This window comes from Sarcophilus harrisii, chromosome 1, assembly GCF_902635505.1.
Source record: "Sarcophilus harrisii chromosome 1, mSarHar1.11, whole genome shotgun sequence".
Taxonomy (NCBI): domain Eukaryota; kingdom Metazoa; phylum Chordata; class Mammalia; order Dasyuromorphia; family Dasyuridae; genus Sarcophilus; species Sarcophilus harrisii.
In genome coordinates, this window is record NC_045426.1 from 146,733,032 (window position 1) to 146,756,678 (window position 23,647).

Sequence of the window (23,647 nt, forward strand, 5' to 3'; positions counted from 1 at the left end):
ATTTATTTGTCAGTTCTTTCCTTGGGTGCAGTTAGTGTCTTTCTTCATATGTCCTTTAGAGTTAATTTGGGTATTTAAAATAGTCAAAATGAGTTATCACTCAAAGTCATTCTTAAAACAATATTGCTGTTGCTGTATACAATGTTCTCCTGGTTCTGCTCATTTTGATTTTTGTTATTTTGTACATATCTTTCCATGTTTTTCTAAGAGCATTTAGCTCATTATTTCTTATAATACAGCAGTATTCTATCACAATTATGTAGCACAACTTGTTCTCCAATTGACCAAGTTTAAATTCCAGTTCTTTGCTATCACAAAAAAAAGTTGTTAGTAGTCATGTCTAGGATTGGAAGTGGGGAGAGAAGGAAAAAAAACGTTTACATGATAATTCTATTATCTACTTAAAAGGTATAGCAAGTTGTACTTGATAGATTTGCAGTTTCATGTGCAATCTTTTTTTTTTAAATTATACTATATTATAGAAATGTTATTTTATTCCACAAATTAAAAAAAAAGAAAGAGAAAATTTAAAAATATGCCAATTTATATTTCCCCTAAAACAAAGAACCCAGCCGTATTTTGGGAAATTCTGTTTGCCTCCCACTCCTCGCTTCCCATCTCTGATAATTTGAGGACTTCCCTATCTGACATTCCTAGTGAAAGGATTTTTAACTATTTTTATAATGTGGATTCCTTCAGCAGTCTGGTTATGTCTGTCGACTCTTCTTTGGGGAAGAGAATAATAAATTTCAATTCACAAAATAAAACACAAGAATAACAAAGGAAACCAACTATATCAAAATTCAGTTATCAAAATATTTTTTAAAAGTTCATAGTCCCTAAATTAAGAAGTCTTCTATTAGGTTGTAGTCATTATACTTAAAGGCACATAGTCTCAAAAAGTAACAAGTTTATTTAAAAATTTTAGCCACAATTATATATATGGAAAGTGTATATAATATTTTGGTTTTGATTTTGCTTTTTGTTTTGGATTTGTGATTTTAGTAGTATGGAAAATGCTACAGATGCAGAATAGTTGATAATATTTGAAAGTTATTTTAAGGGTGCTGAAAGATTGAATGATTTGCCCAGGTCTTACAGTTATGGTCTAAAAACAGAAGGGTTGGAACTAAGATCTTCTCATTTCAAGGCTGTATTTGTATTCAAGACTTAATGCTTCCACTTACTTATAGCTACACAAAGAATTCTTCAATATCCAGACAGAAAAGGGCATCATTTTGCTCATTTACAATTATCCAGGCAAAATCCACATGCAATTAGAATTTAATAGATTGTTAAATCCAGAGGGTATTTTAGACATCATATAATTCAATTCACATTTTGCTGATGGAAAAAATGAAAAAAAAAAGTGAAATTACTTGCCTGAGGTCATATTACAATTAGTTCCTTTCAGAATAGGCACTTATACCAGGGGTATTGATGCAAATTCCAGTATTCTCATCAATGTAACAAACAATATTCGTCAACCATCAACAAATTGATAAATTGGCATTCAGGAAAAAAATTATTTCCTATTGTTATGGAGGATTTGATTTTCAATTAATTTATTATTTTGTTTTTAAACTCCAAATTTTGAGAACATAGCCAAAGCAATACTTAAGGAAAAAATTATATCTCTGAATGCTTTTATTTTATTATTTTTTTAATAGCCTTTTATTTACAGGATATATGCATGGGTAACTTTACAGCATTAACAATTGCCAAACCTCTTATTCCAATTTTTCACCTCTTACCCCCCCACCCCCTCCCCTAGATGGCAGGATGACCAGTAGATGTTAAATATATTAAAATATAACTTAGATACACAATAAGTATACATGACCAAAACGTTATTTTGCTGTACAAAAAGAATCAGACTCTGAAATATTGTACAATTAGCTTGTGAAGGAAATCAAAAATGCAGGTGTGCATAAATATAGGGATTGGGAATTCAATGTAATGGTTTTTAGTCATCTCCCAGAGTTCTTTTTCTGGGCATAGCTGGTTCAGTTCATTACTGCTCCTTTGGAAATGATTTGGTTGATCTCGTTGCTGAGGATGGCCTGGTCCATCAGAACTGGTCATCATATAGTATTGTTGTTGAAGTATATAATGATCTCCTGGTCCTGCTCATTTCACTCAGCATCAGTTCGTGTAAGTCTCTCCAGGCCTTTCTGAAATCATCCTGTTGGTCATTTCTTACAGAACAGTAATATTCCATAATATTCATATACCATAATTTATTCAGCCATTCTCCAACTGATGGACATCCATTCAGTTTCCAGTTTTTAGCCACTACAAACTGAATGCTTTTATTAATAAGAAAGAAAAAGAACAGATCAGTCAATTGGGAATGCAATTACAAATGAAAAAACCAATAAAATTTAAATATGCTAATTAAACACTAAAATAGAAATCCTAATAAAGTATTTTTTAAAAAAGAAAATTATTGAATAAATAAATAAAGCTGAGATATTTTGTATTAAAAATAGATAAACAATTTGATTGCTTGAGAAGGAAATGGCAAACCACTCCAGTATCTTTGTCAAGGGTACCCATGGATAGCATTGGCATGATACAGTACATGTGATCATAATGAACAAGACATCACTAAATGACAGAAAAACAACACATTTGATTACCAAAAAGAAAAAAAGGAAAATAAAAAGGGTTGATTTACCACAAAGGAAAAAGAAATAAAAGATATTATGAGAAATTACTTTGTTCACTTATATGTCAACAAAACTAGGAACTTAAATGAAATGAATGAATATTCACAAAAATATAAAATAGTCAAATCAATAGAATAAAAAATAAGAATTTAAACAATCCAACTTCAAAGGAATAAAATGAGCAACCATAAATGAACTTATAAAGAAAAAGCTCCATGACCAAATGAAATCACAAATTAATTCTATCAAACAGTCAAAGGAAAACTAATTTGAATATTACATAAATTGAAAAAAAAAAGCAAAAGAAAGCAAATTCCTTCTTTGATATGGTCTTGATGCATAAATTTGAGAGAACCAAAATAAAAAAAAAGTAAAGACCAGTATCCTGAATGAACACACAGGAAAACTCTTAAATCACATGTTATTTAACAGCATAAAATATCATGTCACAAAAATTATTCACTTTGACATGTTGGAATTATGCCAGAAATGCAGGATTGGTTTAATATTAGGAAACCTACAAACTTTAACTATATTAAAAATAAAATTAATGAAAATAAACAGATGTGAAAAATAAAACTTTTGACAAAATGCATGTATTTCACTGAAAACAAAACTAAAAAACATAAGAATGAATATATCTTTCCTTAAAAGTATCAATAAATATGTCCCAAACTAAGAGCTATCAACTAGTTACACAGGCATTGACTTGAGTCTAAAACCTGCCTCATATACTTACTAGCTCTGTGATTCTGAGCAAATCATTTAACTTCTGTTTGTCTCAATTTCCTCGTTTATATAACACAGATAGCATTTATCTTTTAGGATTGTTATGAGGATTAAATGAGATAATATTTGTAAAAAGTGCAGCACACTGGCTGACACATGATAAATGCTATAAAAATGTTTATTCCCCTTTCCTAACATTATGTGTACTGGAGATAGTATAGAATTCTTTCCAATAAATTCAGGAATGAAACAAGGATATCTACTTCTGTTCGATGTAGTACAAAAATGCTGGTTATAGCAATAAAACAAGAATAAAAATCGAGGGAATAAATATCACTTTTTGCAGATGACATGATGGTGTACTCAAAAAACCCTAAAACATCAAGGAAAAAAATAATTGAAACAATAATTTCAGCAAAATTACAGGCATAAAATAATTCCACACAATTATTAGCATTTCTATTATCATAATACCAATAAAGCACAGAAAAAGACATAAAAGGGAAATTATATAGTAATTTAAAATTACTATAAAATGCATAAAATACTTGGAAGTCTATCTTTCAAGGTACATGCAAGTATTACACACTCACAACACACCCACACACACATTCATATATATGTATATATATCTACATGTTCACTTATACATATATGTATATACATATCACACACACACATACAACTGCAAACAATTGTTTACAGAAATATATAGCAAAAAAATTGGGGATAATATTAATTGTTCGGGGATAGGATGAACTAAAACAATAAAAATGATAATACAACCAAAATAATTTACTTATTCATTGGTGTACCAAACAAACTACCAATGAATGTTTTATAGAATTAGGGGGAAAATTCACTCAGAGACAAAAATAAGAGATCAAGAATCTCAAAATAGAAACAAAGAAGGTCTATCAGAACTTGATCTCAAACTATATCACAAAAGCAGTAATTATTAAAACAATTTGTTACTGGTTCAAGAACAGAAATTGATAAGTGTAACATTAAGTATACAACATTTAGAAACAAACATATCTGTTACTCACTTATTCAGTAAATACAAATACCCCAGTTTGGAGGACTAGTACCCATTCACTACTTGACAAAAACTGCTGGGAAAATTGGCCAGCAGTATGGAAAAATAGATATAGATATCAAACTTAATCTTTAAACCTCATTCATCATACAAAAATAAGCACCAAAGCAGAATCTGATCTAGCTATAAAAGGCTGCATTATAAATGAATGCAGAAAACATTATCATATATATGGATAGGAGAAAAATTCGTGACCCAATAAGTGATAGAGAGTATTAGAGAAGATAAAATAGATAATTTTGATTCTATAAAATAAAAAAAAGTTTTACATAAACAAATCCAATAAAGCTAAGATTAAAAGGTATAAAATTAATCAGGAAAATCATTGTAGCCCATCTCTTTGATAAATATCTCATTTCTAAGATATGTAAGAAACCTATTCAAAGTTATAAATAAGAACTATTTCCCATTTGATAAATGATCAAGCTCATGAACAAATATTTCTCAATGAAAAAAATTCAGACCCTCTATAGTCATGTAAAAATTTTCAAATCACTATTATTAGAGAAATGTAAATGAAAACAATCCTGAGATTCCATATCACCCACCAAAGTTCCAAAGATGACAGAAGTTAAGTGATAAATGTTAGAGAGCTGTGGAAAATAAAGACATTGATTTTGGTTACCTGTGAATCGGTACAACCATTTTGAAAAGCAATTTGTAATTTCACACAAAAAGTTACAGAAAATATGTATTTTGATCCAGCTACATAGCTACTAGGCCTATACCCAAATTGGATCAAAGAAAGAAGAAAAAGTGTTAAATTTACAAAAATATATTTATTATCTCTTTCTGGTGGCAAAAAAGGAAATTAAATACTCATCAATTCAGGAATGGCTGAATAAGTTGAGTTATAAGAATGATGGAAAACTATTGTGTTATGAGAAATTTAAGAAATAGATGATTTCTGAAAGACATGGAAGGATTTGTATGTACTGATGCAGAGTGAAGTGAGTAAAACTCAAAGAACAGTTTATACTTTAACAAAAATATTATAAAAAGAACCATTTTTAAGACTTTTATAAACTGATGAAGAAAGAGATAATACTAAGAAAACAGTTCATATAATAACAATAACTGTAAAAATAAACATCTTTTAAAGCTATGATCAATACAATAATATTCATGGTTATAGGGGATCTATTCTGGAGAAATAATAGATTTAGGTTACAGAATGAAACAGACATATACACACATATACATACATACATTTATAAACATACAAATATGTATGTATATGTGTATATAGTCATTGGGGGAATTTGTTTTGCTCAACTATTCATGTTTGCTATTCGAAAATTTTTTTTCCTTTCCTTTTTTTCCTCAAAGGGATTGGGAGTAGGAGGGAGAAACAATAGATTTCCATTAATTTTTTAAAAATATACATTTAGGAGGTATGTACTATAGATAAAAATATTGCATTAACTTCTAGAAGAGATTGCTATATTATTAATTTTATTTGATCATTTTTCTTTGTTACATGGGACCTCTCATGAGGTGAGGGCAATTTGTAAATGTTTTAATATTAAAACGTAAAACTACAAAAATTTTAGAGTATTTAGCAGAAGTGGGGATTAATAAGTATATATATGTATATATATATATATATATATATATATATATATATATATACACACACATACAAGGTTTTTTTCTAGAACCTTAGAAGCCACTGATGACACTCTGTCAAGATTTTCTCATCAAGGAAGAAACTTTGAATCAATAACTCCATGAATGTCCCTGATGGGCCCTTACTATGATTTCTGAGTTGGTTTTATGATTTCTTTTCTTTTTCACTCCCAAGCCTATGTAGGAGTTGCTTGGATATGATTTATCCTGGTGGGTGAAATGAGAGAAAAGGAAGTGAAATTATTATTTCAAGCTTTCTCTCTACCTCCTGTTTTCCCCCAACCCCCAGAAAAAAAAAGGAATGGAAAAAGATGCCACTTTATTCTAATTTGAAGCCCTGTGTCTGAAAATCCTACAACTCAGGAGAGTTTTAAAGAACAAAGGAAGTGGTGATTTGGCTTTCTGTTAAGGGTTGGTTAAGGACAAGTTACTAATTTCCAGTTAAAACATAATTATCTGAAGATTTGCTTTGTAGAAAATAGGTATAACTATTCTCTTTTTTAAAAATGAAAATGTTGGGTCAGTTGATCTTTGTGGATGCTTGAAGTCCCTGGAAGGTCACTCATAAGGATATATATTGGTTTCTGAAATTTTGGAACTTACTCAGTTATACAGATCCTCACCAAAGGACAGAGAAGTCTCTTACTTATTAAGAAAATTCTTTCAAGGTCAAAATGTTAAGGCTTTTAAAATGAAAATATGAATTGAAAGAAGAAACATGTGTACTCCAGTAAATGATTAATTAGGAATCTTTTTGAAGTTTTATGATATGACCTGAAGTCTAGCTTGGATGATTAAAATCAAGCTGCTCTGGAACTGAATGGAACCTGGGACTAAAAGATGTTATCTTAATCAGACTGTGCACTCAGGCGTGATAGCATATTTTGAGTTTCAGTTTTTCTAGAAAGACTCATAGTGAAGCTGTTATTTATTTGACCAAAAGAAACTTGCTGGAATTTTCAACATTACATTTTGCCCTGAAAAACAAAAGCAAAACCAAAAGTGCATGTGATTATGGTACTTAAATTTCCCTTTAGTAACCTCCTGTACAGTTTAGACAGACTGCCACCAGGTGGTGGCAAAGAATCATGGTTGAGAAGGGTACATTCAACTGGTTTGACATTGGATATGAGAATATTGTGTGAATAATTTAAAAAGTAAAATAAAAATAGTTTTTATTTAAATTTGTTTTTAAAAAAATAAACTTTATGTTTATTAAGAACGCAGAGACTAATAAAATGCCCTCTAACCCAATAGCATTCTGGCACCTTCCTCTTCAACTAATTAGCTATTTATGATGCAATCAATTCTGAATATGTTTTTCCCTGACCTAGAAAGAACTTGTCCCTTTTATAGTGACACTCAGCTTTATAGTTCTTAAAACCAGTGGCAATTTTCTTTGACTGGCTTCTAATTTCTTTCTGTTCTCTCTTTATTATGGAGATATTTCTTCTGAAGTATCTTGGACTTTCCTAGCTACAAAGGTCAACTCTTTTGCTAGAGTTTCTCTCCTCTTTCTCATTAAGAGCTAGAGGACAGTAGACATATCCTTTCATATCCCTGGATCATAAACCTCCATGTCCAACTTGACCCAGTTGCAAAAGAGTTTTAGAAAAAAAGAAAAATGAGAGGAGATAGGGAAATCTCTCTAGACTTGTTCAAATTATTTAGCATAGAATAGGCATAGTAATTTATGAAACCCTTGAAGAGACTCATAATATGAAGAATCTGAGTATATCTTGGAGGATTTTTGTACTTTCTTGTCCCATAGCAAGAAGATTTGGGAAAATGCTTCTATTGTACAGCATATATAGACTGATTGCTTACTTGAAAGCATTCATTTCAAAGAGGAGATATAAGAATAAAAACAAAATTTTCTTTTTTTTTCTCATTTATCTTTTGGAGCTTTTGAATTTTTATTTTCAGTTTATGTTATTTCTACTTCCCTCTAGTTTCCCCTTAGCCACTGAGAAGGCAAAAAAACAATGGTACCAATTACATATATAAAGTCATGCAAAATCTATTTCCACATTAGCCATATTGGAGAAAAAAATCAAGAAAAATAAAGTTAGAAATTAATGCTTCAATCTTCATTCAAAATTCACCAGTTCTCTAGCTGGAGGTTGACAGCAATTTTCATGATGAGTCCTTTGGAACTGTCATTGGTCATTGTATAGAACAGAATAACTAAGTCTTTAACAGTTAATTATAATTACAACATTGTTGTTATTGTGTAGATTTCCCTTTGCATCAGTTCATTTAAGTGTCCTCAGGTTTTTGTGAAATCATCTCCTTGATCATTTCTTATAGCACATTAGTATTGCATGACAACCACATAGCTCAACTTGATTGCTCATTTGAGGAATTTCATTCCTCAATTGATGAGCATCCCCTTAGTTTCTAATTCTTTGCCAACACAAAAAGAGCTGTTATAAATATTTTTTGTGCATGTGGGTCCTTTTCCTTTTCCTTTTTTTTTTTGGGTGGGGGAGGAGAAATCTCTCTGGTGCATAGACCTAATAACTGTATTTATTGCTGGCTTATAATATGCTGATGGTATTATATCCCTTTGAATATAGCTCCAAATTTGAATGTATGATTTTCAAAAGAAAATTTCTGAATCATAATGGTAGAGAAAAACAAATCAAAACAGCTCTGAGATTTTACTTCATATACAGAAAGCTGACAAAAATGCCAAAATATGGATATCTTCACAGTTTGAGGTATTGCAGAAAGAAGAGTAATTGTAATACTCTATTGATAGAACTATGAGTTGGTCTAATCATTTAAAAGAAACAATTTGGAATTATAGTTGAAATATAACTAATTGTTCATACTTTTAGATTCAGGAATCCTACTATTCTAAAAAATAGAAAGGTCCCACATATTCCAAAGTATTGATTGTATTACTTTTTAGAATAATAAAGAAGAGGGGCAAAGGAATGGGGAAAAATATTGTCATACATAAATATAATGGAAAATTTTTGCTATAAAATGATGAATATGAAGAATTCAGAGAAATATGTGGAGATATAGAACACCTAGGATTTACATAGATTTGCAAAGCACATGAAATATTTTATTTTATTTGATCTTTATAACAAGCCTGTGAAGTCATTATTACCTCTAATTGCAAGTGAAGAAACTGAAACTGAGTGAAATTAAGTGACAAGCCTAGGATCATGTAACTAAAAAGTTTTTGAGTTGTTTCAGAGTGAAATAAGTAGATCCAAAAACCAATATATATATATATATATATATATATATATATATATATATGTAATAACTATAACAATGCAAATGGGAAGAAATATAAAAATAATTATCATGACTAAGATAGACCAGGAGAGAAATAAAAGAAATCTCTATCTGTCTCTTTCTCTCTTTCTCTGTCTCTGTCTCTCTCTGAAAGACGGTATGGCTGAAAAATACTACAAATACTATCATATTGCATTCAGATGTTGGTGTTTTTTCTTTTTCTTTTTAAAAAATAATCCTTATTATAAAAGATGATTCACTTGGTATGTGAGAAGAAAATCGTGTGTGTGTGTGTGTGTGTGTGTGTGTGTGTGTATACGTATGCCCATGTATATGAATAGCTGATGTAAAAGCAAAATATAGAAAAACAAATTTTAAGTTAAAAAAGAAAACAATAGTTTGAATGTACAACCATTTGTAAAATTTCTATTTATAGTCTTTGCTACGACAAGTCTTTCCCCCGCCCCCAGTTTTTTGAAGTGTGAAGGGCAATTTATTTTTATTCTCCCTCTCTTCCTCCATCCCTCCCTTTCTCTTTCTCTTTGTCTCTGCCTGTCTCTCTGTCTCTCTTTCGCTTTCTTCTCTCTCTTCCTGAACCCTCCCCTTCTTCTCCCTCCCAGCCCCAACCTTTATTGCTCTCTCACTCTTACTCTCTCCAATTCCTGCCATTATTCATGATATTCCCTCTTGGTCCACTGGTATCTCAGGCAATGTGAGAAGAATCTTAAACATTTTTAAATGTTTTAACTCTAGATCACTTTCACTCTTTCTAGTTTTTTGTCTTTATCTTCTTTAATTATTCATTTTCCAGCCCTATTCTCTGTTCCTTTTACATATTACCAGGCAGAGTAAACAAATTTATTTTCCTTAGTTGCTCAAGGGGAAAATGGCAGCAAATGGGAAGGGGGAAATATACTGGCACTTTGACAACGTAGAACATTCAATGGAATTTTAACTTGTTTCAAGGCAAAAAGGTAATGAGGTCATTTCTCTTGATCTCAATGGAGTTTCCTTGAGCTTATGTAGGTGGGTAGAGATAGAGATACATCAAAAGTATAGGGACCACAAGCAAGGAAAGGAATTATTTGGTAAGCATTAGAATAAAAGTCTCACTTCCTGTGCAATTTATTCCTAGCCCATCCTTCATGAATGTTTTTCTCATCTACCTCCCAAGCAGATAGTGTTCTGGTCAAAAGGTGAACAAGTCTCTGAAGACTGTGAAGAAAACTAATGGTCTAGGGCAGGAAACTTCCAAAACAAAATATTTTGGATCTGAAGCCAAATAAACTATGTTCAAATCCTGATTTTGCTGCTGTTACCTATGGGATCTTGGGCAAGCTACTTACCTCTTCTTGAACCGCAGTTTCCTCACTTTAAAAATCTTTAAACTTCCTTCCAGCTTTAAATTTTATGATCCTCTGATTGGTCAGCATTATGCTAAGGAGCAGGTTAGATTTCAGATGGGTACTGACCACCTGAAGAGATGTAGAAATGCTTTTAAACTACTAGCATCACTCCTATACAGGCTCATTTCTGAGCCTTTCTCCCAGAAATAAAAGTAAGTGCCAGGACCCGAGTTCAAATTTGCCAATTTTGATATTGGCTTTGGGAAAAGAGATCATTCTCTTACTGCTTGAGTATTCAATCTCTCTGCAGTAACACTGGCCCTTAGGTACCAGTCTGCTCTCAGATGCTTTAAAGGGGATATTTCTGGGTCCAAAACCTCTGCACATACTCATGCAGAATTCTTGGAAATCTGTAGACCCTGGCAGATCAAAGCACACAATGTTATTAGGCAGTTTGAAAAAGTCTATTAATTCAGTTTTTCTAGTAATCAGGCTATGTAAGTTTCTCTCTATAACTCACCACAATAATAATAAATTATATGCTTTAAAATTATATGGTACTACTACATAGCATTTCTAATCCCTCTGTTTTTATCCACCTGCATTTTTTATTTCCTTCACAGGTTAATTGTATATTATTTCAAAGTCTGATTCTTCTTGTGCAGCAAAATAACTGTATGGATATGCATACATATGTTGTATTTAACATATACTTCAACATATTTAACATGTATTGGTCAACCTGGGGGAGGGGGTGGGAAGAAGGAGGGGAAAAATTGGAACAAAAGGTTTTGCAATTGTCAATGCTGAAAAATTACACATGCATACATCTTGTAAATACTATAATAAAAAAAGATGCATCCAGACTCCATTAGTTCTTTTTCTGGAGATGAATAGTACTTTTCATCATAAGTCCTTCAGAATTGTCTTGTATAATTTTATTGCTAAGAAAAGCTGTTTTACTGTTACCATGTACAGTGTTGTCCTGGTAATATTCACTTCTCTTTGTTTCAGTTTATGTACATCTTTCCAGCATTTTGCTCATCATTTCTTACAGCACAACAATATTCCATCACAATCATATATGACAACTTATTCGGTCATTTCTCAGTTGCCTCATCCACTTCTTACTAGTTTTCATGGGCAGTATAGAAAGATTTGGGCTATGTAGGATATCCTTGTTAAATCATACATTTTCTCCATGATATCCCTTACTCCTAGCAGTCTGCTGGAAAATGTTTGGCATATCTAGCTATCCAAAAAAAAGTATGCACAACATACTTTTAAATGTTATCTGCATTATTAACATTTTCTCCATAACTCTTTAAAGTCTGGATTAAAAACAAAAGAAGAATTAAATTCCCAATTTTTAGTATTAGTGATTTCTGAGATAAAAATTTGACAATTGGTTTCCATAATCCCAGTATAAGTTGACTCTAACATGATCCTGCTTATGCTGTTTCTTATCATAGAGACTCATTTGAGATTAAGACAGCGTGTTTATGCCCACTGTGCCATCTGCAAGCTGGATTCTTCAAAGACTGCAAAATTCAGGATCTGGACCCATACAGCCTCAGTAGGAAAACTATGACATACAGAAAGTCATCTTCCCTGCCATCAGGCTTCTTGAGATCACTAAAAATATTGCTCATTTCCACAAATACAACCAACCTGCAATCTTTCCCCTGTTTCATAATGAATCCTAAAATTCAGTTTCCATCTTTGGAGTCTCTTCCAGTTTTCAATATGGATGGCCCAGCTCAATGGACTGGCCATCTAATTAAATTTCATAAGATACGTTGTGGAGGTCTGGATAGACTATGTTTCTTTCTTAAAATGAGAACTATTATAAGTTCCAATAAATTTAACCCTTAAGTTCTAAATGATCTTGCCATTTCTTATGTCCATCTTTAACTTGACATTTGTTGCATAGAGAAGCGTCTCTTGATTTAATAAAAAATATCCCATTACTGTTAAAATTATACAAAATTCCTTTATAAACCTGATTATTTTGTTAAATATTCAACATCTGTGAATTCCAACCTGTTACAAGTCTACTTATACTAATTTGGGGTGTAAAATTTAAAAGGGGTTCCAGATCTCTTCATGGAAGCTCCAATAGTCAAAATCTAGTCATATCCATCTATTGTGGAAATGTTGAGCAACTCTTTAAGGATCCAAAATATGTTGGGCATGTCTCAGATAAGAATAAAAGACAACCTTGGTAAATCTGTCACAAATTAGAACACATTCTCTCCATAGTCTTAATTTTTCATATTATATTTAGTTGACCATAACCCAAATGGATTTTTAAAATGAACAACAGACATTTTTTCATCCATTTAAATTTTTTATGTGCATTATTGGACTTTTATTTTTTGTAATGAATTTCATTGATGAGGCCCTACAATTTGACATAATGTTGTACAATTTGATATAAGTAGTACAACATCATCTGCAAACAGTAATATCTGGAGGATATATTGTTATATATCTCTTTCCTTAGAACTCTGCAGAGGGCATCCTCATGATAATGACCCTTATTTGGGCAAACATATATATATATACTCATTTTAATCCTCATTTATGTTAATAACTGGATGATCATTTAAAGAAGTTATTCATGGAATATGCACTTATAAAAGAATCTTATATAATTTTAATGAGTATATATGAAATTCCTTGTTGGTGGAGAGCCTGTAAGGTGGAGTTTTGTTCTATTGAGTCATTATTTTTTTTTCTATGCAACAAACAGCAAACATGATTAATCTCATAGAATCTGAAAATTTATTCAATCATATTCCTGAATTGATGTGATATACTATAAAGAATCATTTGTGAATGAGATCTTTTTGAGTTCCAAATTCTTTCCCTCCCCCAACTCCTCTTCCATTCATTGAGAAAAGCAAAGAATGTGATACCCATTATATATGTAAAGTCACATAAAAAACATTGTCATATTAAAGATGGTGCAAAAGAAAAGAAATGTGAAAAAATGCTTCAATCTGCACTCAAAGTTTATAAGTTATCTATCTGGATGCAGATAGCATTTTTATGAAAATACTATCAAGGTTGTAAAATTCCAATATGGATATTTGCTCAATGTGTATTTGCTTTGGTTCAACTATTCTTATTGACTTTGTTTTCTTAAATGGCTTTTCTATTTGAATAGTACATGAAGTTCTGAGTTGTTATGGTTCTAGAATTTGCCAATAATTAAAGTCTTAAAGGAATATGACATCCTTTTTATACTAACATTCTTTAGATGGCCTATGGTTTGCACACTCTATATTCTTAGCTTTTGGGGGAAAAAAGCTCTTCTTTAAAGCTCCAGCTTTTCATGCTCTTTAAGTGAATGTTGAAAGATTAATGGCTCCACAATGTCAGTTTTTTGAGTACCTGAGGAAATAGTTTTCCTGGGCCAAGTAATTTGAATTCAGTAAGGCTGGGTGTTATTATTATTGTAAGCTATTATTTTATTTATTTTTTACATAGCCTTATCATATCTATCAATTCTCCACTTCTCATATATTTCATTTCATTTTATTTCTGATTTTTCTGTTCCAAAGATAATTCCCTTGGCAGAGAAAACAAAAACATAGTAAGATTTTGACAAATCTTCCCTTTCCCTGATAATGATGTCCATTATCATTGTCCCATTCACTCCTTCCTATGATCCTATTGATTTCTTGATCCTCCAATCTTCTCTTATATCTTTAAAACAATCTTTTTTCCCCTTAGCTTTCCTCAACAGTATCAGTTCATTTGGATGCTTAGTATTCTTGTCACTATTCTTGGAAAAAAACAAAACAAAACAAAACTCTACCATGCTTTTGCATTCATCCTCCATTACCCATCTGTGTTTTTATTTTATTTTCAAAGATAGTTTTCTAATTCTCTAAGGGTCCACATCAGCCTTTAGAGACAATTTTTTCTCTTCCTTATTTCCAATTAAATCTTTGTGGAAAAGTATTTTCTTTTGATAGCAGAAAACCTGAGGACTATTTACTGAAGAATTCCTATAGAATCAAAATGCTATTTGATCTCTTTCCAATACATTAATTCATAAATTAAAAGCTTGCCCCACTTTTTATATTGGGGAGAATTTTAATCTAGTGCCAGTTTTGGGGGCACATTGCAAACTGCTTCTTGCCTAGTCACTTTCCAGACACAACACTTCTATTGACAGCTGGTGGCCACCCACAACTGGAACACCATTGTTCAGTGCTGAGTGATTGTGTGCTGTCCCACAATTGATAGTTGGCAAGTGTAGAGAGTTGAAATCAGGTGCCAATTCTAGGAACAAGATGTCCAGATTGGGCCCTAATTATACATCAATGGGCATATGGCATATAGCATAAGGACTGGTAAGGAAACATAGACCTCAAATCTAAGAAACACATAGAAGTATTTCTGTTGTACTTTCAGATGTTTGAAAATTGTTTTGATGTCTTTTTGTGTCAACCCAGTTGTAAGATTCTGTTATATAATTCTAAGCATGACCTGGTGGTGGTCATTAATTTTGAAATACTTGTTCAGATCTTTATAATAGTGTGAAAGAATGGAAGTAAGAATATAGATACCCTAATATCTGATATATGTATATGTATTTCCCCCAAATACTCTAAACAGGAGTTTTTGATAAATTGTAGAATATATAAAAAATTAGAACACAAATATTTACATTTTTATTTCAACAAAGTAGTTACCCATATAATCACATGTATTTTATTTTATTCATTGAAAATTTTTGAGAAGACATTATTTAGACTATCAAATGGTTTCCACCCATCCCTTATCTTTTTCAATCCAAGATGCTTCTAGAAATGTTGTGACTTGATGTCAGAGTTGAGTTGGTAAGATAGCCTGAAATTGTCCTATTTTTATACAAGGTATCTGAAGAAAATTATTTGACACACCTTTTACTTCTCCACAAATCCCATATTTCATGGCCTCCCTTCAATTATAACAAGCCAGTAAATCAATTTAAATCTTTTCATCCTGTTATTATCTCCTACCTTGTCTACCTCTTATTCTCTTCCATTAAAACACAAAAACATATATAACTCTACAGATTGGAAATTTTGGACTTTTAATGATCCAACCCACAGAGGCCATAATGATGTGTGGCAAAATCATTTGGTGATATTTTCTTTTTTTCCATTTTAAAAAATTCATACCTTTGGATCCACTATGACTAGCATAGTGTGTTGTACATGGTTGGTAAATGCTTGAGTGGAGTTTGATAAAGTCTCATTCATCTTGCTATAGTTTGGAGGAATTATTGATGTCTGCTGAGGACATAGGCAGTTCCACCTATCCAGAGCTTAGAAAAAGTTGGAGAAAGCACGACTTGAGATTTCTTTTTTCCTGATAAGATTTGTGCACACTGCAGGTAAAGCAGTCTTTTCCTATCAAGACTGGTTCTTCTGGGTTACCTCATTGTACTTCTCTGATTCTTGCTCTGTTAACATCTTTTACTCAATGACTTTAATTTTGGCCTTCTTTCTCTCAGCTCCTATTATATGACAAAACATATTTTATTTAAATGAATAGATTTCTGCAAAGAAATATTAAAAGCAAAACACCTTGGAGCCCCAGCTTGGTCCATTACTGTAATTACACTCTTCAGTTTTAGAAAGAGGTATTTTTCAAATAGTAGCTCTCAGAGAGTCAGACTTAGAGAATTAATCACTGGGGGCCTGTTCTCATGCCTTGGTTCATGCTGCAATGAGCTGAACCCATCAGGTGTGTAGAAATATCACCCAGAGACTAGTCTTAGGATCAGAACACACAAGGTCCTTTTTCCTTGATATGTCTTAGTGTCCTGGAAAGTAAGTGGAAGGATCTATAAAACTCAACGAATTTTCTCTTTCTTTTGAGAAGAAGTGGCTTTATCCACAAACATTTAATATAGTAAATCCACATCCACATACCCCAAGTAAAGAAATGAACAGTTTCTCTTGGCTGAAACTGAAGAATTCAAAGCAAGCCAAAGAAAACCAAAGAAAATCTCCATGTGGTATTATGTGAAAATAAAGATATTAAATGCAAAACACCCCTTTCTTTTAAAGGAAAGGTCAAGTAAGTTTGATATGAAGGTTTTCTCCCAAGTGGTTTAATTTAGGCATCTGTAAAATATATCATCAAAGACATATGTGATGAGGAAAGCAGTCAGACTGATCACATAGCAAAAAATGAAGCACAGAGGAAGAGTTAATTTTTAATTGGTATCTGTGAAATACCCAAAGAAATCGAAGCAAAAAATTCCTCAGTAGATAAGGATATGAACAAAAAGTTCTGAGAAGAATAGCAAACTATTAACAGCTGTATGAGAGAATGTCTCAGAATCATTAAAGATAACAGCAAATTAAAGAAAAAACTCTTAGGTTTCACTTTACACTTTGAAAATTGGCAAAGATGACAAAAGATGGGAATAATCAATGATGGAGAGATTATGAAAATATGTGCAGTATATGACTATATTGTTTATGGAGCTATGAGCCAATTCCATCTTGAAAAGAAATTTGGAATGATGCAAATAAAGTGGCTAAAGTCTCTATACCTTGTGACTTAGAGATTACATTACCAAACTTATGTCCTAAGGATGTCACTGATTAAAAAATTACCAAAATATTTATAGTAGCATTTATTGTAATAGCAAAAAATTGGGAACAAAATAGATGCCCACCAATTGAGGAATATCTGCTAGATAAATTATTGAAAATTAATACATTAGAAGATTGCTGTTATATAAGAAACTATATGGGGACCGGGAAATGAGAGGCTGTTCAACAATTGGGGAATGGCTGAATAAGTTGTGGTATATGATTGTGAAGGAATACTATTATGTAATGAAAAACGATGAGCAGGAAAATAAACATGGGAAGATTTATGTGAACTGATGCATAGTGAAATAAGCAGAACCAGAAGAACAGCTATATTGTATGATCAATTGTGAATATCTTAGCTATTCTGATCAATATAATGATCCAAGACAATTATGGAAGACTTATGATTAAAACTTGCTATTCATCGCCAGGAAAGAATTGATGGAGTCTGAATAAGAACAAGAAAACTTTATTTTTGCTACCATTATTTTTCTTGGGGGTGTGTAGGGGAGATGTCTGTATTTTGTTTCACAACATGGCTAATATGAAAATATATTTTGCATGACCACACATGGATAATCTATATCAAATTATTTGCCTTCTCAAGAGAGAAGGAAGAAAAAGAAGGGAAGAAAAGAATTTGAAACTCAAAATTAAGAAAAATGTTTAGGTGGAAAATATTTTTTTTGCATTTATATTCATTGGGGGAAAGAAATGATGTGGGAAACAAATACAAAGAAGAATGGAAATCTCTAAATAAACATATACAAAATAAAATAGGCGTAATCAAGAAAAAAGCATATACAATAACTGCAATGATTTTAATAAAAAGGACAATCATATTAAATAAAATCAAAAGTGAATGCTTCAAAATTATAAAGAGCAAGCATGGTTTGAAAGAATAAATATAAGAAAATCCTTATACTCTACCACTTAGTACTTTTTTATTTATTTGTAAAATTTTATGGCCCAACTTCCCAAAGTACAAAGGACAGGAAGTCCATAAGAGTTGTCCATTCAACAAAATTTCAGACTTTTTCAATGTATTGATGAATTATGTTTTTCCCTCTTTTTTGTCTTTAAAAAATGTCATTATTTGTTATATGACAGCTCCTGGGAAGAGAAGCAGGAAGGACACTAGGGAAACAATAGGGAAAAAACAAAAGTCATTAATAAAAACTTACTTAAAACAGAAACTTCCTTCACAGATTTGCTCATGGTCACACAGAGCTAGTATATTAAAAGTAGAATTTGAACCCAGTTCTTCTTGACTCCAAATCTACCCCTCTATCCATCAAACATCTCAGAATAGTATACCTTGGGAATGATAGTCTAGTTCTTTATATCTGCCCATATTTATATTTAAGTAGTTATAATATATGAACAGGCAATTTTTAAAAGAAAAAATCCAAGCTATCAACAATCACATGGGAAAAAATGCCCCAATCTCTCATGGTTTCATAAGATGATAGATTTAGACATGAGAAATCTTAGAGTCCCTCTAGTCTGATATACTCATTTTATAGAATAGGAAACTGGCCATAATCACACAGATTGGTTTTTCTTCTTCCATTTATTCACTAAACATTATTCAGTTCCAAAAACTTCCACCAGCCCTATGAGGCAAAGCATTCATCTAAATAACCTCTTGCGACAAATTTTTAAAATCGAGACTAAAGAAGGTAAATTACTCTAGCCAACTAAGCAATGCACATAGAGGTAAGCATCATTAAAATCCCCATGTAACTGTTTGGATTTCTGCTCCAATATCTGAGTCCAAAATGAAAACTATTTAGAAAAATGCTGTAGGATGGATTTTTCCATAGGGTTCTTCCTCTTTATTTTTGTAAAAAAAAAAAAAAAAAAAAGAGAGAGAGATAATCTGAGTATTATAGGAAACTCTTTGTTTTCTTTGGACAAATATGCTTTAGAACCTCAAGGTAAAGCATTACAATATTATTCTGAAAATATTGAAATTCTGGGGTATAGGGTCCAGAAAATACAAGCCATCTGGTCTTGGGCTCTGTTACAAATGCCAAAAAATACATCTAAGTGCTCTATCTATGAATGTTCAGTTCCTAAAAGATAACAAGAATTTGCAATTATATGCCTCAATTCTAGGCAAAGCTGCATTTTGATTTTTTATTAATAGTCTTCAGGTAAAGTAATATTGTAGGGGTTTTCATTTATTTATTCATTTTATTTATTTATTTTTTTTAGGAATGAAGCCATTAATTTATAGCAGAGGTTTTATTTTCCAAATTATTTCATCGCAATTTATTTTTGCAGTCATTGCTACACCTTCTATTTTTGTAAAATGCCTTCCAAAGTTCTGAGCTTAACACAATTTTTTAGGCAATGCAAAATTGACATCTTCTTGTCACAGAATCAACTTTCCCAGAATCTTTCAAACCAAATGGGTGATTCCTACAAAAAATATCTCAGCTGGTGACATAGCGTCTTGATAGTAGTTTCCTAATTGCTGATAAGCCAAACATCCCCTACCAAAAATAATAAAAATACTAACATAACAAAACCAATTCTGTATATGGGTCCTTACTCCCTTCTATAATGCTGAGTTAGTATCTATTTTAAAATTGTTATATTCCCAGCTACTTTGCTAGAGGCTAGAGTATCTGGTATATGAGCAAATGGTTTTTCATTGTGCAGAAATGTATACTTCTTAACATCTGGATGGAAGCAAAGCATGATGTTCCATCCCTGCTCACAGATTAATTCTGTGAGGTGCTGATATCACTGTTTTTCAGAGTTTTTAGGGTTTTAGTTTATACATACAAGAAAAATAAATCCATCACTCAAAATTTTTATATTGCTTAACTATATATACTTTGCTTCATTCACCATATTATCACTATATTTAAATCTTCCATCAGGTACATTACTATACTCCTCTGCTTTCTATTCTTCTCTGATTCTTATTCATTTATTCCTATAAATTCTCCATATGCTGGAGAATTATCTTGGGGTACCAATATATTGGAAAGGTTTATCTATCCTGTTATCCTTATAATGTGAACAATTTATCCTTTTTTATGATCAATAATGTATTATTCAATTTCTTGCATGTAAGTCAACATTAATAACATACTTCAGACTACTCATGTCTACATATATATTTTTGTTGTTTTAGGTTACTTGTAATTTTTGTATTTTCAAAATAACTTTCTATGTTTTATAGAATATTAGTGTTAAAAGATAGATGCTTTTACAGAAGCAAAAAAAAAATTAGATTGTTAGAATTAGAGACCCAGTAGACCAAAGTGAATGAATTATTCATACATATTTAGATTCCAGGATGAGGGGGGCCCCAAAGGAAGTAATAGGTGGCAAAAAGATCTTGACAGATTACAATGTTGGGTCAAATGAAATAAGTTGATAGATATTTAATAGAGATAAATGTAAAGTCTTACATTTGGAATGAAAAAAGATCATCCTCAAGTATACAAGATTGGTATGCCATGGCTAAATGGATTTTTAAAAAGGGTCATTGAATTTTTTTAAAAGGATCTGGAGGATTTTACGGACTTCAAGATCAATATGAGACTGAAATGTAGTCTGACTGCTAAAAATGCTAATACTTTTTAAAAAGCATGAGGCACTTATATTCTTGCTCTACTCATTGTTGCTCAGACCCTATCTGAAGTCTTGTGCTCACTTCTGAGTGCCCCATTTTGAAAAGAACGGTCAGATGAGGGCAACCTGGGTGAGATCAGTCCATAAAAGAGCAAGTTAAAGAAAATGGACATGTAGAAAATGGACTTGTAGAAGACATGACAGGGGAGATATGACAGTCACATGCAGGTAGCTGAAGGGATTTTATGTAGAAGAGGATTACTACTTATAATTTAAAGCAGAAATATAAGCAAGGTGAAAGTTGCCAAGAAGCATATTTGGCTATAATATTGGACACAACTTAGAGACAAAACTTTCCTAAAAATTAGAAGCATCCAAAAATGGAATGGACATTTGTCCATTCCCCTTCTTTTCCACTATTGGAGATATTCAATCAAGAGTGTGATGGACACTTGTTTAGTTATTCTGGGTTGCATTAAATGGCCACAAATCCCTTCCAATTGCAAAATTCTGTGAATGTGTAATTGGCTCATTGTAGATACTTAATGGATGCCTGTTGATTTTTGTTGTGGTTTGTATTTTGTTGTAGAAAGAGGACCAATGATATCATGATTAGTGATTAAATGATTGATCAAGTGGGAGCAATGTGATTGATGTAAAAGAAACTAGAAATATGAGAAGCCCTCATGTAAGCAAAGGCACACACCTGGTATCAGGCTGCAAGAGGAAGAAAGGCCCTAAGAAGAGGATCAGAATGTCAAATTAAAGTAAAAGTTGCTATAGTGGCGTTAGAAATATAGAAACTTGCTTTGGAATAGCCTTAAGTGTAGGCAACTAGATGGTGCAGTGGATAGAGTTCTGGGCCTGGAGTCAGAAAGATCTGAGTTCAAATATGGCCTCAGACACTTACAAGGTATATAACCCTAGATAAGTCATTTAACCCTATTTGTCTCAGTTTCCTCATCTGTAAAATGACTTGAAGGAAATGGCCAACTATTCCAATTTCTTTGCCAAGAAAACCTCAAATGGAGTCATGAAGAGTCATACATGATGGATAAATGACTGAAAACATAAACAAGCAAAAATAAAAACAAAATTCACCAATGAGTATCCATAAATATCATGAAATGAAATTAAGAATTAAAGTCATAAGTATATGGGATGTGTGAAGGAATGTGATGTGAACATGGGATTAGGGAAGAGGTAAATTATTAATAATAATGATAATGATAGTAGTGGGTCACATTTGTTTATCACTTATCTGTGTTATATCATTCAGTGACATAAGATTTTACAAAATTGTTAAGGACTTTGGATTATTGGCTGGAATTTGTGGTTCCCAGCTGCAGCTTTGGTTGTGCCAGATCATGTAATGAATAAACCAGCAATGTACTGAAATAGGTATCTTCTCTTGGATACCAGGCCATCATGGCAAGGGGACCGGGGACAAAAAGGATCACTGGAAACACTGTAGTTTCCTCACTTTAATATGGTAGCCAAGGTCTCAACTATCATCTCTATGAAGTATATTTATATATATATATATAATGTATATATATGCATATATATAATATATTACTATAATACATATAATATGTATTATACACACACACACACACACACACACACACACACATACCCACAGAGATACACACACCTCTTATTTCCTCACTAATCATTAATTTTATTTCCCCCTCATTGTTCTACATCCAGAGTCTTCTGGCCACTGAAATATGCAGAAGCACAGACTTTTGTCATGGAAACTTTCACTGCCTTGAAGATGTCACTTGTAGGCAACAACTGCCTTGATAGAAGTGCCATTGATCAGATTCTAACTCCAATGAAGAGGTAAGAAAGTGGCATATGGTGTTATAATTGTAGATGTCTTCTCAATTATTTTTCTTCTGTAAAATTAAGTTTTATTCCAGCTTTTTGTTTTTTTGTAATTACCTTGTTATTTCTAGAAATATTTCTCCCTATTCTTTCCTACAAATTAAACTTAATCTTCTAACAAAAAATAGCTAAATACAAATTGCACCTCATCCAGTGACTGAGTCTGGCAATATGCACAACATTCCTCTCTCACAGGCCTCTGTTCATTGTCTGTTCTCTCAGGCCATTATTGGATTTTTCAGTTGTTCAGAACTAGATTTTCTTTCTTATATACATTATTGTTATTGTTAGTAGTATTCTTTTGTTTCTGTTTATTTAGCTCTGTATCAGTTTATACAATTCTTCCCTTGTTTCCTGATTTCCTCATATTTATCATTTCTCACTGCACAATAATACATCATTACATTTGTATATCATGTTTTTTCAGCTCTTTCCCAATTGATGGCTTACCTATTTTTTTTAACCACCACGAAGAGTGCTGCTGTGAATAATTGTGTATGTATTAGATAAATTTTTCTGATTTCTTTGGGATCTATGCCAAATGGCCAGATTACTGAATCAAACTGTATAAATATTATAGTGATTTTTCTTAGATAAATATAAATTGAAATCCAGAAGAATTGGACCATTTCATAACTCTACCATAACTTTAATATTTATTGATTTCATTTTTAATACTTTTTCTAATATGTAGAATTTAAGATTAAACTTCAGAGTTGTTTTTTTTTAAATTGGCAGCTTTCCAATTTTTATTAGTGTATTAGAGTATTGGTGTCAAATTAATAGAAAAAAGGGGAACTAATCCATACATAAGGA